General features: G+C 30.9%; 2 protein-coding genes across 2 annotated transcripts in view; both read left to right on the top strand.

The window, feature by feature from the left end:
- LOC134247981 (uncharacterized) overlaps positions 1 to 19555 on the top strand; it is a 171785-nt gene that overhangs the window by 45047 nt on the left and 107183 nt on the right. The window lies entirely within an intron of this gene.
- LOC134247986 (uncharacterized) overlaps positions 1 to 19555 on the top strand; it is a 132583-nt gene that overhangs the window by 12993 nt on the left and 100035 nt on the right. The gene's annotated exons all lie outside the window — the stretch shown is intronic.

The raw sequence follows: 19555 nt of genomic DNA, 5'->3' as shown, positions 1-19555 counted from the left end.
AATCAATCAATCAATCTAAAATTAGATTAGTGTTGACTATTTCACATTTTAAATTAAGAAAAAAATTAACAATCGAAGCACATTAAAATAATGACTATCCCCTAAAATTTTTCGAAAAGTAGAAAAAAAAAATTCGATTAGCTCATATTTTTTGTAGTTGATTTTTTATCTTTATTTGGAAGTATCATCCAATAGACCCTATAAAAAGATTATTTTGCAAAAAGATTAAAAAAAATGAATATTTTAAAATCGAAGTAGGCTGTTTAGCATTGGCAACAAAAGTATTTTATTCCTAAGGTCAAGGTTAAGGTCAAGGTTTATGACCTCGAATAACCTTGCTCCTAAAATAATTTAATCTTATGGATAAACTAGTAACTTAGTGTTATTGTCTCCATAATTTTTTGAAAAAATCATATAAATTGATTTTAAAATATAATGATATAAAGTTCTCATAATAAGAATCCCTGTTTAATTTAAACATGTTCAAATCAAACACCCCTGGAGTAGGTTAGGGTCAAAGTAGACCAGCTAAATAATATTGTTCATTGTATATATACTATATATCAGTATTATTCCAATTTGCTTTTGTTATAAAGAAATAGAGATACCGGTATTTATGTGTCATTGCTGGGGATCTAACCAGAGCTACTGGTATGTCATTTCAGTGTCTTATTAATTTAGCTTATGAGTAACTCACTAGCTTAGTAGGAAGTCATGTACTTACACTACCAAAATGATCCCCATACAGAGAATGAGATGTCTAAATCTCTTTTGGAGTACAACGCCTGTGGAGCGAAGGTCTGGTCTCTGGAGGCAATTATTTACCTCCTCCCGAGAACACCGGTCTTGTATCTCAATGTGGAGTACAAATAAAACAGAGACAATTATGTGGTTCTGCTGAGGATTGCGCCTGATGTAATTGACAAAGATATAATCTGTTTTCAAAACACTATCTCTTTCATTATTAGTCAGTTTATAGTAAAATAAACACAATGTCTCAGTTTATGTTTATACTATTAGTCAAGAATTAAAACAATATAAAAAGATTGACATAAATTCCATTCGTTTTTTTTAGCCAAAAACAGTGTATTCAGTCAAAGATAAAGAAAAGACATTGGTTTTGTAAAGATTTTGGAAAGATTTGACTGCGGGATAAATTCACACTTCATAAAAAAGGGAGGAGGATGAAAAGAAACATGTGTGGGCACATCTATAATCTTATTGAAATTAGTGATTAATTCAATCTACACACGTGTATGGTGTGATAAAATTGACAATTTGGGGAAAGGTTTTCTTTTGGTTGAGAAAAAAAAGTCTAAGTTTTATTCTTGTTTTCAGAAATAATGCAGTGCTCTATTCGAAAGTCAGACATGTAAGGCCAAAAAAATCGTGTATTAAAGTGGACACATGGTTAGATTAGAACTTAAGTTTCATGACTTCATAAGGCAAGCCTTACTGTGTGTACCGAAACTCTTATCCCTTACAACCCAGGGCCTAATTTACATTCTATAAACAAAGGGGCTTATTTGTATACACCGAATAAACATGTGAGCTAAACAGATGACATATTGTACACTTGTGTATGGTATATCTAAGAACATTTTTCGCCATTTTCAAAAACAAAAATTCAACATAGGTTTCAGGGAGTTTTTTAACTTTAATATTAAATTTCAAGAAGTAAATCTAGAGAAAACTCGTTCACTATTTAAAAAATGTTAAACAAACCCCAAACAAACATGGTGAATCTTATGTCTTTACTCACAATTAAGTATTGCAAAAGTATGAAATATCTACAAAAGTTATCAAAATGTGAAAAAAAGGTAGACTTTTCATTACCCATTCTGTTCTACGTATCTACGTAAGGTATTCAATGTTTTACGTGATCTTATCAAATCATTTAAACTATGATTAGTCTAAGATAAAATGTGTTTATAAGTCGAAAAATACTTGTGAGGGTAACAAAAAATACAAAATATAATAAAACATAATTTAAAACGCAATAAAAAGTCAATACTTACAAAATTCCGAAACGAAAGTAAATAAATGTTACACAAAGGAAAATCCACACCCAATGCGTGCAAATGCGCATGTGCACATTTTCATTTGAAGGAAGGCACGAAGTAAGTTTTATTTATTTAATATCTATTGACTAAATTACTAAATAATTATATATTAGAAATTTCAAAAAGAGTAAAAAAGTAGTCAAAAATAGTAAAACCTCATTATATTCTAGCTTGAAAAGCGGGAATACATATATATATATATATATATATATATATATATATATATATATATATATATATATATATATATATATTGATCGGAATGTCCGTCCGTCTGTACGCCCAACTGTTGGGGGAACCCCTCTGGTATCTCCAACTCCTCTTATACCATTGAATAAAATCTAATGTAACTTTCAAAGAATCTCTTTTGCTTAATACTTTTGTTTTTACTCCTATTTTACTATTGGATCATTAACATGCAATGAACCAAGTTTATCATTTAAGTATGTACACTATACAGTGATAAATAGGACTTTCTCCCCAGATTAGATGAAATTAATTTTTTCTTCATTTGTAAAATGTGTTTACCTATATTAATATTACACCTATGCAATGTGATTTTTACATATTTATTATATTAGGGAAGGGTATCTAACAGATATCCTTCAATAATGATAATAAAAAATAGGAAATGGAGCTTAGTTCTTGCGATTTTGCAGTTAAATCTTTCTGATTATGAATGGAACCCTGTATTACTTAATTAAAAGCTCCGAAATACAGAAGAGAAGTCTTCTTATGGAATACATAGAAAATATGGATATCTTATGGAATACATAGAAAATAAGGATATGTCATACGTATCCGTAGCTGAATCTCCAAAATGTCTTATTTTTTTGCTCTGACGGAATTTACTGGGTGGGTTTTACCCAATAAATTGTGTAATGAGTTTTACTAACTAGTAAGTTGTAGTGTAGTAAGGAAAAGGTAAGTTAGTATAGTAAGGTAAAACGGTTGTTTTATTCCAAAGGGTTCAGCTCCCATATTTATTTACCAATACCGCAGAAAATTGGCTAAATTGTGTCTCAAATGAGTGTTCACAATACCGTGTTTCATATATTTAATATCTTGCAATTGTTTGGTTTGGAAATAACAAACTATAGGGAAATAGTTGTTGCTGTAAATTTTTCATTAGATTTATTAAAAAAGAATCTGAAATACAGTTTTTAAGCGTAAGGTTTTGTAAAAGGTCAACATGTCTACAAAATTATTTTTACAATAGCTACCAAATTATGTGTGGTATAAAGTCAAAGTGTTTACAGTTTATACATATATCGTTGATTAATAGATAGAAAGTATCATTTGATAACAAATATCTATAAAAAGATATTTTTTAGAAAAATTGTATCAGAAAATGTGCATATTTAGAGAAAAATGCACCTGCTTAATTCTCTCCTTGTGAAAACCAACATTGTAGAAATAATATATGTTCATTATAGAAGGACAAGTTGGACGTAAATGGTCTCTGAAAAGCTGTTCATGACATGTATAAGGATAAGACCCCTATAGAACCCGCCATTTGCAATGTACTTTCACTTTCAAGTCTTTACATTTGGACAAAATAAACAGGGGAAACAACTTTTCAGAGGCTATCCAAGTCCAACCTTCCCATCATTGATAAACATATACACATGTATTGTTTCTGCAATGATGGTTTTCACTTTGAGCATGGAATTAATTAGGCGAATATTTTTGAAAATATATGCATTTTTAAGAAGAATTTTTCTTAATCAATATTATTCCAAGTATTTTTTTTATCAAGTAATACTTTCTATCTGTTAATCAATGAAAAATTTATAAACTGTAAAAGTTTTAATTTTATACCTCTCGTAGTTTTGGGGCTATTGTAAAAATAAATTTTTGGACATATTGATATCTGACGAAACCTTAATCTTTAATTTACCTAGAGGCAAAATTTTGTATTTGCGGGTGTCAACAAAAAGTCGATTAAAAAAAAAAACTTAACTAAAATTTGCATCAAAATTAAAGTATTTTTACAACATGAAACAGAGAGCTTAAAATAGAATAAAAAAATTACTTAATTTAACAAGCTTTTAAGTTACATGAACTTCTATCAGTTTTCTTTGATATTGCATGACAGAATTGCATGCAAAATTGAATTATGCCATTTTTGAAACCTTTTTTGTATCCATAAGAGTACAAATTAACATTATAAACCTTTATAAGATATAGTTTTCCCCTCCTGTTCTCCCTATCGGACCTGGGCCTAAGTATCAATAACGAAATTAATCATTTTTTTATGAATTGTCTTTTTCTTCTCAGACCTTTTTGATTGTGAGTGAGTTGAAAACTGAAATTGTTTTTTTTCTGGAATTGAGTCACAGCCTTCCCAACACTCCTTAAAAATATCTTCACGCCATTTGCTTTATTCTATGTTTTCTTTATTTTGGAAGTTTCAAAAGATTTGGAAATATTTTAGGTAATACTAGCCTCATAAAAAATGAAAAGTCTGACTTTGTATGACCTTGTTTTTCATATAATGATGACAAAGAGAGCTGACATTTAAAAGACCCATTTTCCTCTTAATCTTTAATCTTATATAAGTGCATTCAAGTTGAACTGCTCTTATATATATATATATATATATATATATATATATATATATATATATATATATATATATATATATATATATATATATATATATATATATATATATATATATATATATCACACATTTTATAAAAAAAAAATGCTTGTTAGACTTAAGTCTAAATATTTACAGGAAAAAAAATGTTGCACACAAAATTATAGATTTCTAAGCCCATAACGAGATTCAATTTAATGTAATTTATTTCATCTTGCTGAATTTCATACAATGCGTTTTAAAAGCACATTCAACCTGTAAACATATATCCCTTGACAAGTGTTGTGTTTCTTTTTTAAAAGAAACGTACACGTATAGCGTTGATATAAACCGTATGCGTACCGTCTAGAAAATATATATACTGAAAGAAAAAAGAAACGCAGGATAGCATCATATTCGAAAATAAAATTGACGGCATGACCGAAAATTACGAAAATTGGACAGATGAGAAATTTAGTCAGTATGCACCAAAATCAGTGTTCAGAATTACCCAACCGTTAAATCACACCTCCCAACCTTATTAATATTCAGGGTCATGAACTCAAGGAGCATTCGTTGCATCAGATATTTTCTTTAAACAAGGAAAGACAACTCAAGATTTTTTAATGGTATAGTCAGTTTCTTTTATCAATTTATATACATTTAAATCGATTAATTAGGGGGGGGGATAAATAAAAATCTTGTCAGAAATAATTATGTTTTATTTCAGCAAGATCTCTCCTGATAAATTTTTATGTTGAATAAGTATAACATTAATACACAGACTGTTTTCAGTATGAAATACTGCACATGTATATGAATGTTTTAACTAAATTTCTGTTAAATAAATACAGGTAAAATTGATTTTCAAGTATACCTGATTTAACATAAGCTACATATCTAGATACAGTACTAGTACATAAAGATATTTCTTGAAGGTATCTATCTACATAATTCTATTCAGTTATTAATTTTTTTGTTGTTAACTGAATTCAACAAAAATAATTTAAACTGATATGCACACCATTTATATATCATGCCTAATACTGAAAAAGACAAAGTAAACAAAAAACATGCAATCATGTTTGTATTTACAACAAATTTACTAAGCACTACATGTTGACAGACAATGGAATGTTCAACAACAAATAAGTTGTATATTACATGGCATATGTTATAATAAAGATTATGCTGTTTGGAAATAAGGTAAAAAATTATAAATCAATATTTAGACATTCTTCACAAGAGTTCCAAATTTTAAATATTTTTTAAAAAACTAAATTAAGTGCACATGTACATTCTAATTATTTTTTTTCTTCCTACTCAAAAAAAAAAATTAATGTTCCATTTTTTTTAAGATAAAAATCATCATGATAAAATTCAAAGTAAAAATATTCTAGTGTTTCTTTCTTTACTTATCTGGTTCAAAATACATGTGAAATTAAAATATGTAATTCATATAGTTTAAGCATTCAATACCGCTGAGAGCTAGCTATTACCTCCCTTTTTTCCAAACATTTTCTATACTGTGGTTGAATTAAAAACACCAGTTTGAAATTGTAAATCTTATCTTATTATTTTTTAACCTATGAAGTCACCTGCATGGTGCAGTGGCTAGAGCGTCTGCTCGAGAGTCATGAGTAACGAGTTGTTCCTTAAATTGCTGATTCGAAAACCCACAGTTGGACATAGAGATAAGACTGTATATACTATATAAAGAGGTCCTGTGTTGCAGTAGGTGCTAGCACCAAAAAGATCCCTCATTGCTCAATAAGCTATGTGTGGCAAGTAAAGGACAAAGTTTGCAGCTCTCCACCGGAAAATGTTGGCATCCCCATATGAGTAAAAAATTCTCAAGAAGAACGTTAAACAACATACAAACAAACAATAAAGTATTGAGTCTTTGAATATGCATGCAAATTCTTCTTTTCTGAGAAAGGGATCCTCAAATGATGTTTAGATATGGTTCATAAGAGTAGAAAAATACTGTATCATCTCAGCCTTCATGAATATCAGCAACCATTTGTTATATGGCCCGAAAAATATAAAATGTTAATGCATTAACATAAAAGAATATGATTGATATATTTATAATTCATCATAGATTAATTGAATCAATAAATAAAGTCACACTTGTTATCTTGAAATGCTTATGGGTCTGTTGAAAAACTGAGATATCCAAGAGTTTCAGGGTAAGATTTATGGAAAAAAATGTTATTCAAGGGACTTTAAAATGACTGATATCTCAATGTGATCAATATATCACTCAGTGTTAAAGATATATACCAAATTTCAACTCTAAACAGAGTATACAAAATTCATATATGCCATTTACAGTTGCTTATTCAATCTATCGTTGTTCATTAATGATCTGCATGAAAAAGAAATTTGCGCAAAATGAGCAAATTAAATTAACAAAAGTAAATCATATGCAATACAAAGTGTTTGCAAATCATTCATCCAATTTGTAATACTGTCATGAATGTCAACATACCCTAGGCAGTCAAAGTTCTTTGATTGTAAGATACTGTTTTTTAACTGTACTTTTTAAGACTGCACTGTATTCTTTTGTTTTTCAACAGTACACATTTTCACATTGTATGACATCCATCATTTACTATCATGTTGAGAGTTATGAGCCTTTTCTATAACCCCAAAATATTGCTTTCTATTTACATCAATAACATATTACCATTAATCAACATACCTTCTCTTTGGACTTGACATCCTTTCTTACATTCTCGTGGTTGAGTCTTTCATCAGATAATTTGTTTTGTTACAGCTGAACTACAAATATGATTAATAAATTAATACAATTTTCTAAATTTCATTAATCCAAATAAAATACAAGCATTTGCAATTGTGAAAAAAAGACTAAAAAATACTGACAAATATCAATGCACTAGCTACACGCAAACCAGAAAAATATGTAATGCAATCATTTAAAGTTTACATAATATGCTAATTTATGTATCAGTATAATTTTAAGTTCATTAAATTGTTTGCTGAAACATACAACCATCTAATTTATAAAGTATCTTTTAATGGATTTTCTTCTGCCTTTGAACTTAATGTACCGGTACCGTTATTCACATGATGTGAGAATTTTTTCACCCGTTCCTTATTATTAAAGTATCTGTTGAAAATAAAAAAAAAACAGTATGTGATTAAATCTTTTAAGAATTAAACAAAAACAAAAATCACTGATGCATGATTTTCAATTATATTGAACCTTTTATCAACATCTCTCTCTCTCTCCAACTATATATAACTTTACACAGGATTTTTTATACATTGATATACATGTACATGTAGATATTGGAGTAATTGGGCATGCTTAATATTTTTTCTTTGTTTATTCCAATCAGCATGATCAGGATGATAATAATTATATAACAATGTTGCATATTAATGTGCATTTAATACAGTATCATGCGCATACATATTTAAATACAAATTTTAAATTCAATCAACAATGTCATTCTTCAAAATAAAAGACATAACTGTATAGTTACATGTAAAGATCAGTAAAGCCCATATTTTAAAAGTGGAAAAAAGTGGGAAATAATATGTTTCCTGTGTTTCATGTGGGATGGTGCATATCATTAAAAAAACAAACAACAAAAAAGGACGGAATATCTCGAAAGCTGACTTTACAAAGCAAGGCTAAAAAATAATTGAAGGCCCACTGGACTGGGAGGCTAGTACATGGTAGGGGGCAAATGTCTTTTGGGTCATGTCTATGTATAACAAAATACAGTTATAGTTTGGCTAGTAACTTGACAGGCTTGTCTCAAAATTCTGTCATTTCAAAATCATGTTTTGTTTAGATTAATTATTTGTCCAACTGTGTATCACAATAAACAAACAAAATATAACATGATTATTATTACATGTATTATGGTTTTGGGTCAGTCTCTTTTATTAAAATCTAGTAGCCTAGTGAGATAGTGATATTATAATGAGTTGACCAGTAGAAAGCCTGAATGAGCAGTGAAAGAAAATTATTTCTGGCCCTACAATGATTTCACATTTGTGCTACATTATATACATTTTCTAAATTCAGTAATGTTACATGTAGTTAATTACCTTATAGGGCCAATTGTGTTATTTTTGTCATACCTGGAGATGGCTGTTCAGAATGTACTCTAACCTACAATAGAAAAAACAGAAAAAATTAATTTAATAATCAAACAATATGTAAATGAAATACATATATTCTTAAGAACAAAAAATGCAAATTATCAATGTAAATTATATCTTAAACAATATCTTTTCATTATACTGATGCATGCATGTATGTAATTTATTATACCCTCCGCATGAAAAACGGGAAGGTATATTAAATAATTGGTATGTCTGTCTCTCTGTTATGCTTTGCGTACGCATCTCTTATCCACTAATTCCTCTCATACCACTTAAGTGATACTTGATGACTTTCGCAGAATCTATATTACATATTGCAATTGTGCATCTTCTATTTTACTTTTTGATCCCCCACATATTTGGGGTTTCCCATAGCAAAACACTGTCATGATAATATTCATATGAGAAGTGATGGGTATCATTAAGTGTCAGAGCTCTGATTGCTCACAGTACCTCTATTTTTTAATATTTATACTATCTCATTAGCTAGTTTGAGATCTGCAATACTTTAAAAGGGAAAATAATGGTACACATAGAAATATTCAAAAATTTTCATAAACTGCATATGTGATTGATTGTATATTGTTTATAATGTCCATCTCAAGATTTTTTCACTCATATGGAGACGCCACCACTTGCCGGTGGAGGGCTTCAAATTTTGTCCTAAGCTCGGCACTCAGGGCCTTTCAGCAGTGAGGGATCTTTTTCGTCCCAGCACCTACTGCGACACGGGGCCTCTGTTTATACGGTCCCATCCCAAGGACCGGTCTCCACATCCCACAGTGGGATTCAAATCCCGACTCTAGAGCAGACGCTGTAATCACTGCGCCAAGCGGGGCGAAAACTGCATATGTGAAGTTTCATGTCTGATATATACAAAAGTATGTGAGAACTGCATTGACATCATCCGATCATAATTTCTATGATATTAAATTAGAACAGTAACAACCATATTTTGGTCAGTAGACTCTAGTGAAAAACTGTATGATTGATATAAACAGCAGACACTATTAAAACTGCAAACAAATCTAAAGAAAACCTTTATCCAGGTACACATGTATATGTGTAGAGGAAATTCGGAAGAACTTCTTGTGCCTACACACGAGTAAGGATAAAATTAAGTTTTAGTCTCTTGGTATTTAAGAAAAACACATATGGTTCTCACAAATCAATGGGTATTAATAGGTAAAAATAATTACTTTTATACGCGTAACTCTGCATATGCATGCATAGTAGACTGCCTTACAAGTAGCAGAGACATATAATAGAGGGACCGTTGACTCTATTATACGTCTCTGCAAGTAGGAACGAACTATAGCACACATGCATTTTCTCTTTAATTTAAGACATGCTATTAACAGCATTTGACAAACATGCCCTAAAATATTTAGCTATTTTGTGCTACAGGTAATCGAAAAAATAAATGAAATTCTACTTACGAGTCATTACTGAATTAAATATCCCCTTAGATTCCAAAAAATCCCCTGTTGTCCCCCTGTCAGTTCCTGACATTTTCCTGTCTCTCCCTGACTTTCTCCTATGATCCCCTGTCGTTGTCCCTGCTCTCCCTGTCCAGCCCTGTCGTCCCCTGTCGTTGTCCCTGCCTTCCCTACTCCCTGTCGTCCCCTGACATTTTCTGATCTCCCTGTCCAGTCCCTGTCGTCCCCTGTCGTTGGCCCTGCCTTCCCTGTCTACTCCCTGTCGTCCCCTGACATTTATTTTGGCCAAGAAAAGGAGTTTAAAAAATATTTTTGTTGCATTTAAGAGTGAAAAATGATATAGTCTTGAAAACTTTAAGTATATTTTTTGAAAATATAGAATTAGTTAAAAGTTAACACATTTTTAAATGCCTTAACTTAATCCCCTGTAATTTAGTTTCTATAACTTGTATCAATGTGATTTTTTTTGGTTTGGTAGCATTTTGGGTGGAGAACGGCAGAGAATTGCATCGATTCTAAAGAAGAAATAAATTACCAATTTATTTCATCTTGTGATTGTAGACGGCATATACATTGTGCTTTATGAACCTTTTACATATATTTATAAACTTTTTCATTTTTTATTTTATCTACTTTGAAACATTTTTGAGCGTTATAACTGTCTTTGTAAAAGAACTAGATTTAAACAATTCGGAATACATTATTAAATCCATGCATATGATATTTTGTTTTCCCAAAGAATTAAATGAATAAAAAATTAATTGAAAGGAATGATATATAAATGCATTAATAAAATAAATTTTTATTTAATAAATAAAAATTATTAAATAGAGTAAAAATCTATAATATTCATTTATTTTCTTATGTGAATGAATCTACAAATCGACTGAATTAAGAATGAATGAATGAATAAATAAATCAATAATGAGAATTATATAAAGGTATTCATTTATTTGTTTATTTTTTAATTTATCACTCATTTATATCCCCAAAATTTGTTTTATTACTTTTATTTTATTTATTTGCTGAAATATGCTACGAAGTATTTTATTTGCATATTTAAACGACTTTTTATTACTTTAAGTCCATGATGGGTATCAAAATAATCGTCTCATTATGCACAATATTAATCTGTCAATTACATTTTTCATTCATTCATTCAATCTGAAACAACATGAAAGCCATTGATGTTTACCAGTAATTAACTCGGGGTACACGGTCATGACACCTATTATCTTTTTCACTGACCGCTATACCTTGGGTTCGTTCCCGTTTTGCACACATTTTAATTACAGGTAATTAAAAAATGTGTGAAAAACGGGAATTTGACCAGGTGAGATAAATACCTAATTGCTATAGTCTATACCATACTTTGTAAGTATGTGGAAGGTAAACTTATAGTGAAAAAGTCAGAGAATAAAATTAATACAAAGTTAATGAATTTGATATTTATTCATTGATATATTTCATGAGCATAATACAATTGGCACATTTATTTATTTCATGAGTATAATACAATTGATACATTGACACAATTATTTTTGGATAAAATGCTTACTATATGCGTGCTTAATGTCTTATCTGTCACATCACATAAAATGTTCTACTAGTCTATTATTTTCAAATTAATTTTATTCTCTATTTTCTGTATATTATTTTTTGTTATATCTTGAATTCATTTAGAATTTTATAAAGACTTCACACTTATCAAAACTGAAAATTATTCTTTTTTTAAGAAATTGGACTTAAATAATAAATAATATTAAATAAATATTAAAATTGTATTCAATAAAATAAATATTTTTCCATAAATATATATAGAATTTTAATAAAATGTTTGTAAAATTGTATTATACCCCTTAAGAATACATTAAGGTAAATCAGGTATTCACAGGTAAATCCAAACCAAAAATCAGACTATAATTGATATCAAAACACACTTCACACTTATTGTTCTATACCTAATTACAAATGTGTGCAAAACGGGAACACACCATACCTTGTTTATGTTGTGGCAGGACGACCGTGTGTAGTTTGCAGCTGTTTGAAATAATATTTTCTCTTTTTATTAGAACTGATTTTTTCTATTTCTTTAGTTTAAAATATATTTTATTCATTTCATGAAATGGATTGAACAGCAGGCATAAATGCCTATGATCGTTCTCTCCATGGGTCAAGGTACAATTACAAGTACATGAAAACATTGGAAAATGTATGAAGAGAAGATTATAAAATGGTACATATTCGGAATGTATTCAGAGAGAGAGAGAAAGAGAGAGAGAGAGAGAAATGAGAAGAAAAAATATAATTTAACAAATGAATAGGAAGAATAATAATTATATAATAAATGAAGTATAATCAACAAAAAGGAGAAAAAAAAACCAAACCAAACAAAAAACAAAAAACAAGAACATATGTTTGAGCAATTGTTGTTGACCCAGAGTAGGAAGAATTCCCTAACAGAGCAGTTAACATATAGTAAAATAATATATTTCCCATAGGATATAATAACTAAAATTTCAATGAAAACCTCTCAGAAGTTCTTATAAAGGTATGTACCTTATCAAAAAATGAAAAATTATTATCCAGACTTAGTGAGTCTACACCATATAATATGTTTTCTATATTAATTGGTATGTTATTTTCATTCATGTATTTAATCCGTGATTGTCGTTGTAAGGCATATTGCTGACAATACAAGAAGAAATGAAGTGAGTTCTCATTTTGATATCCACAATTTTTACATATTGGTGATTCATTTATGTGATCTTTAAAAAGATCAGCATTAAGGTTGCTACATTTATTCCTTAACTGGCAGTGTATTATGTTTTCAATTCTATTACCATAATTGTAAAGTTTATATTTATTTTTCTGAATAGGAGTGGTAGAGTTTAATTTATTTTTAAAAGTTTGTACTGTAGGGGAGTTTTTGCAATCATCTGATAAAGTTTTCCACGAGGATATTGTAGATGGTACAAAGCTGTTGTAGTATGACACTGTTCTAATGATTGGGATTCGATATGAATTAGGGTTTCGCAAATTATACTTATGCTGGATTGGCATACATCCTTCAAGCATATTATTCATGTAATCAGGAGTAAGATTATTAAGTATTTTAAACATCAGTGTAAGCTTATGATTTTCCCTTCTTGAACTTAAAGTGTCCCATCCCAACTCTTTGTATAAGTTACTTTTTGATGTATTACACCTAATGCCTGTAATTATTCTTGCAGCTTCCACCTGCACACTCTCCAATAATTTAGATTGTTCTTCAGTGCAATTATCCCATACCACATCCCCATATTCTACAACTGGTCGAACAAATGATAGGTATATTTTGATTAAGGAGTCTCTCTTTAATTTATATTTTAGTGTGCGCAGTATGTTTAGTCTTAGGCAATCTTTTTCATAAATTGTTGCGATATGTTCCGACCAGCCCCCATTAGACTGAAGTGTCAGTCCAAGGTGACAGTGACTTTGATTTTGTGCAATTAAATTCATTGTGTTTCCAAAAGTAATATTTGGATGTACTCGTTGAGTTCTAGTAAAATTGACATTGACAGTTTTATTAGGGTTGAATTCAACTAGCCATTGATGGGACCACTGCCTTATTTTTTCAAGGTCTGTAGTAAGAGATATTGCTGGGTTATCTATGTCAGTATCAACAATAACAAACAAAGATGTATCATCTGCAAATAGTCGTATTTGATTTTGTATGTTTTCAGTAATATCATTAATATAAATAAGAAAAAGGAATGGTCCTAGAACCGAGCCTTGCGGAACTCCAGCATTAACACTTTCCAATCCTGAAGAATATCCCTCTAACACTACCTTCTGAACTCTATCACAAAGATAATTTTCGATCCAACCTAAGATTTCACCTTTGAAACCATATTGTTGCAGTTTAAACAATAGACCTTTGTGCCATACTTTATTGAAAGCTTTGGATATGTCACAGAAAACAAACCTAACATCTTTGCCTTGATCTAAATTTAATATAATTGTGTTGTAAATTTCAACAAGTTGATTAACAGTGGAATCACCGGGTTGAAATCCTGACCGGTTCTTAGAGAGAAGATTGTGATCATTCATATAATTGTAGAGATATTTAAATATAATTTTTTCCATGATTTTACAGATACTACTAGTAAGTGATATTGGTCTATAATTTGCTGGATCTTCTGGGCTCCCTTTATTTTTAAATACAGGTGTTATATCTGATTGTTTCGAGATATATGGAATATTTTTGTTTTTCAGTGACAGATTGAATAATTTAGCTAGTGGTCTACTGATGGCAGGAATTATATTTTTTAGTACTTGTGGTGCAATTCCATCAGGGCCAGGAGGCTTTGTTATATTCAAATTTTCAAGTTGATCAGTGACATCTTCAGTTGAAATACTAATTGATCAATAGTATAAGGAGGGCCAGGTCCTTGAGGGGGCAATTCAGGTTCTCTACAATGTTCAATATGAGAAATATCAGCAAAATGTTTATTAAGTTGTGTAGCTTTATCAATAGGATGGATAAAGATTTTACCATTACATTTTAGTGGTGGGGGTATTTTATTTTTATTAGCAAATTTGGTTAATGATTTAACAATTCTCCACCATTTACCAGGAGGAATAGTTTTATCTAAGATTTGTGATGTAATGTTTTGTTTGTAAGTATTCTTTGCCTGGCGTACCATTGCTATAACTTCATTTCTTAGTCTCCGATATTTAATACGCGCGTGTGTGTGTTGGGGTGTTGGGGGAGATTGGTCGTAAACTAAAAGTAAAGGTGAGATGGACCCTTCATTTATCAAAACTTCTATCATAGATTAATAGCAATAAACTTAACTCCGGAAAATATCGAGGGACCATCCCCTCCCGATATTTTCTTATATACTACATGCTGTTACGAGACTACGAAACTATTGACATGTTTTTATGTTCTGAGCGGCACTAAATATCGTATAATTTTAAAAATGCAAACATCAAAATATACTGAGGTCACATGTACAACTAAATGGGTTGCCTTTTTTTATGTTTTCTATTTTCTTTCAGTTTGCTATAATTTAATGTCTCCAAATTTCTATATTCATCAATAATTGTCAATGAAACAAGTGTTCATTGTAAGTTAGGATGTCCTTACTTAAGATCTTCCTAAGTTATCGTCGACATAAATCTTGTAATATGTCTTCGTATGTTCCTTACTGTCTTCCTAAGTCGTATCTTAGGAATAATCTTTTGCGGTTTCACTAGGTTAATAAATGGGACAATGTACAGTGTAGTTCATGTGTGGAAAAATATCCATGATGTGAATAATAAATATTTTAGAAATATTCTCGGATTAATCAATAATACTGTTATGGTATCTAAAAGTACAAAAATTAAGTGAGAAAAAACGATATTCTCTTATTGTCCTTATGCATGGAAATGTGAAATTGTGAATCATGAAATCCTGTAAATAGCAAAAACACACCACGTATGAGTCATATTGATTTCTCGTTGTTATGACGAACGATCAGGTACAAAACACTGAATGTTTTTTGTTTCAAGATGATGTCTGGATGAATTTACCTGCTTTAATGAGTTGAACATGTGACTGAATGAATATACTTAGGCCTTTCAACTGCCGCTAGGGGTCGGTTTTACGAACGATAATTCACTACTGAAACTTGTTTAGAGCAGGCTCGGGGTATCTAAATGTTTACACGCAAGGCAGTTTTTAGCAAGTGTTTCATTGCTCTCAGTAGAATCCAGTGGTTTTAAAATTTAGCAACAATGTTAAACTTTTTTACTGTATAGTCGCGGATACCGGTTTACTGCATATAATTAAAATTTTCAATTAAAGTGAAAGCTACCTTCCATCGCAGTTCTAACCTGTTTGAATTTTTATACTCGGTCGTTCCCCTTCGTGCTTAGTAACACAAATAAGATGATCAATTGTTGCATTTACTTGTAAAAATATATATATTTACACAGGAAGCGAAAAAGCGCGAACACAAATAACATGACATTTAATTTTCTTCTTCATAATAATCGTCAAAGAGAGTTAAAACTATTGAATATAGTCTGTTCCCCATTCATTTGACCCTGTTATTTCAGATAGAGTGAAGGCATTCTCTTTCTCTTGGTCAAAACTTTTGTGTACAAAACAATGTAAGGAACCCTTTTGTGTATATAACAATACCAATGCTGAAGCAGCCTATATGTCATATCTATAAACGATAACTCATAAATCGGCACTAAGTTGGTCATTTTTCACACTTGAGTCACCTGTCCTTAAACACAACATCGGAAAAGTCAATTATAATTGATTAAACTTTTTAATGATGTAATTTAAAGTATGCATAATTTATTATCTTTTTTGATAATTTCATGTACCTATAAATCTATCTATACAATGTTTTTTTTCCATATGTGCAACTTGAAAAATTAGTTGAAAGGCCTGATATACTTTTTATCCTTCATCTTTCTAATGATCGCTCAGGTGACGTATTTCTATTTTTTGTTCGGTTAAGCATATTGCTCCGCCTTATCGTCACTTAGTCTGTATGGTTGGTCGTTCTTTTAGCTCACCTCAGCCGAAGGCTCAAGTGATCTTTTCTGATCATAATTTGTCTGTTGTCTGTCGTCGTTGTCGTCGTCGTCGTTGTTGTTATCGTTGTAAACTTTTCACTTTTTCATCTTCTTCTCAAGAATCACTTGGCCAATTTCTACCACACTTGCTACAAAGTATCCTTGAGAAAAGGGAATTTAAGTTTGTTCAAATGAAGAGCCACGCCTTCTTCCAAGGGGAGATAATTATGAAGTAGAGATAAATTAATGGCATTAAAAAAACCTCTTCTTAAGAACCATTAAAGATTTATATGGAAATATATAGGAATAATCTTTAAAAAAATCTTCTTCTAAGGTGCCATTGAGACAGAAAAGATGAAACTCATATGAAATCATCCTCAGGTAGTGTATATTCATGTTTCTTCAAAGCATGTCCCCCGGAAGAAGGGTGGAGCCAAAATGGCCGATCAAAGTTTTACATCGGAATAGATAGGGAAAATCTTTAAAAAATCTTCTCAAGAGCCATTGAGACAGGAAAGATGAAACTAATGTTAAATTATCCTAAGGTAGTGTAGATTCAAATTTGTTCAAATCATGACCCCCGTGGGGTGGGGCCAAAATAGCCGATCAAAGAATCAAGGATCAAGGAATATACCGGTATAACTTTTAAAATCCTCTTTTTAAGTACTTTTATGTCACGAATAGTGGTATTTATATAGAATCATCCTCAGGTAGTGTAGATTCTAGTTTGTTCAAATTATAACCCCCAGAGATAGGGTGGGGCCACAATGGGAGATCCAAGTTTTACATTATAATATGTTTTTAAAAAATCTTCTCAAGAATAGCAAAGCCATGATTAGTGATATCAGTATTCATATGGAAGCATTCGCAGGTAGTGTACAGTGTAGAATTAAATGTGTTCAAATCATAACCCCCAAAGGTAGGGTGGGACAACAATGTTTGATCAAAGTTTTAAATGGAAAAATAAAGGGGAAAATCTTTAGAACAGAAAAGCTATCTTAAAGACCCTCTCTACACTGCACCCTAATTTCAGGGTACTTGCGTGTAGTTAGACTGATCCACCATTTGACATAAAAAAGAATAAATTGTAATTTGCACTGTATGACAAAATTTTAAATAAATCCATGTATTCTAAACATTATATTAGACTAAGATAGAGTAATTGAAATCTTTATCTGGATGTATTTTCTCCATTTGAATAATCAAAAGCATTTTTGCTTTGTCATTACTTCACTGTCTTCAAAGATTTTTCCTGGATAAAGAAGGCACGCTCCCTATATTAGGAATGGATTAGTTTATTTCAAAATAGCCTCCTTTACACTGTATAATTTTCTCAAAGTCCAAAAAAACATTTTTTGTCAGTGTATAGAGGGTTCTTAAGTGATATTTGCATTTAATTATAAGCATCATCATGCATTGAATATTTACATTAAATTTTTGAAAAATCATGGCCCTTTGGGGTAGGGAAGGAAACAATGGGGAATCAAATTCAAATTATTACGAAGTAATATACAGGAACAAAGTGTTTAAAAAGATTTTTTTTCAAGAACAGCAAAGTCATATCCTGTAATGATATGAAGGCATTATCAAATGGTGTTAAAATTTAAGCCCCCTCCTCCTCCCCCTCAGTTAACTTTCAGTTCTGATCTGATATGTGCTTTTTCCTACCCTATGTGCTCAAGTGAGTGATGTGGACCCTGGGCATCTTGTTAGTTTACTTTTTTATTCACAGACCCTAATACATAGCTTTACAATACTAGTATATATTTTCTGTATTTTTATGAGAGAGAGAGGGGGAGACGGGGAGAGAGAGGGGGATAGTATGATAAAGAGTAGAAAGGTTACATGTAAAAAAGATTCATCACTAAAATTATAAAACTAAAGCCGAGCTCGTTGCAAAGCAACGAGTAGGTCTTCCGTTAGAGCTGTGGACAGGGAGAAATGACCTTGAGTCAAGGTAATGCCACATTCTAATGTTAAAGCAATCTTTAAAAGGTAGATATCATTTTATAATGTTTTACTATTAAAAAAAGATAGATCGAGAGTTCAACCCCGAGTGAGGTGGAAATGGGTATCCCAATAAAAAAAATTCTGTGACTTTTTTATATTTCTTCACGTAAGGCAGTTAGTTTAAAAGTTGTACAATGTGCTTATTATCGTGATATTTTCCATCATAGAACATTCATATTTACTTAGGTCATGATTCCGGGGCTAATGAAATAGATAAAATTTATTAAGCAGTTTTTCAATTTCGATTGTCTTATATGAAGTATAGAAGTAGACACACAAGGGTAAAGTACATATTGGATTGATTGATTGATTTATTGATCGATTGATTGATTGTGTATTGTTTATTGTCCCTCTCGAGAATTTTTCACTCATATGGAGACGCCACCACTTGCCGGTGGAGAGCTGCAAACTTTGTCCTATACTAGGACTCAGGGCCATTGAGCAGGGAGGGATCTTTTTCGTGCCAGCACCTACTGCGACACGGGACCTCGGATAATACGGCCTAATCAGAAGAACCGGTCCCCACGTCCCACAGTGGGATTCAAACCTGCGACGTAAGGATTGACTCCTTACTTCGCGACTCTGGATCAGACGCTCTAACCACTGCGCCACGCGAGCGACAGTACATACTGGAAGAGAAAAAGTTAAATTGAGAAAAGAAGAATACCACGAACGTCTATGACTTACTATGTTTTTTTTGGACTTTTGATCTTGAATACTGATCGTTATCTCCATGTTTCATAATAACT

This window comes from Saccostrea cucullata, unplaced genomic scaffold, assembly GCF_032062105.1.
Source record: "Saccostrea cucullata isolate Sc308-1 unplaced genomic scaffold, CSIRO_AGI_Scuc_v1 ctg448, whole genome shotgun sequence".
Lineage (NCBI taxonomy): Eukaryota > Metazoa > Mollusca > Bivalvia > Ostreida > Ostreidae > Saccostrea > Saccostrea cuccullata.
Note: the sequence above shows the minus strand (reverse complement) of the source record. Positions and strands in the feature narration are given on the sequence as shown.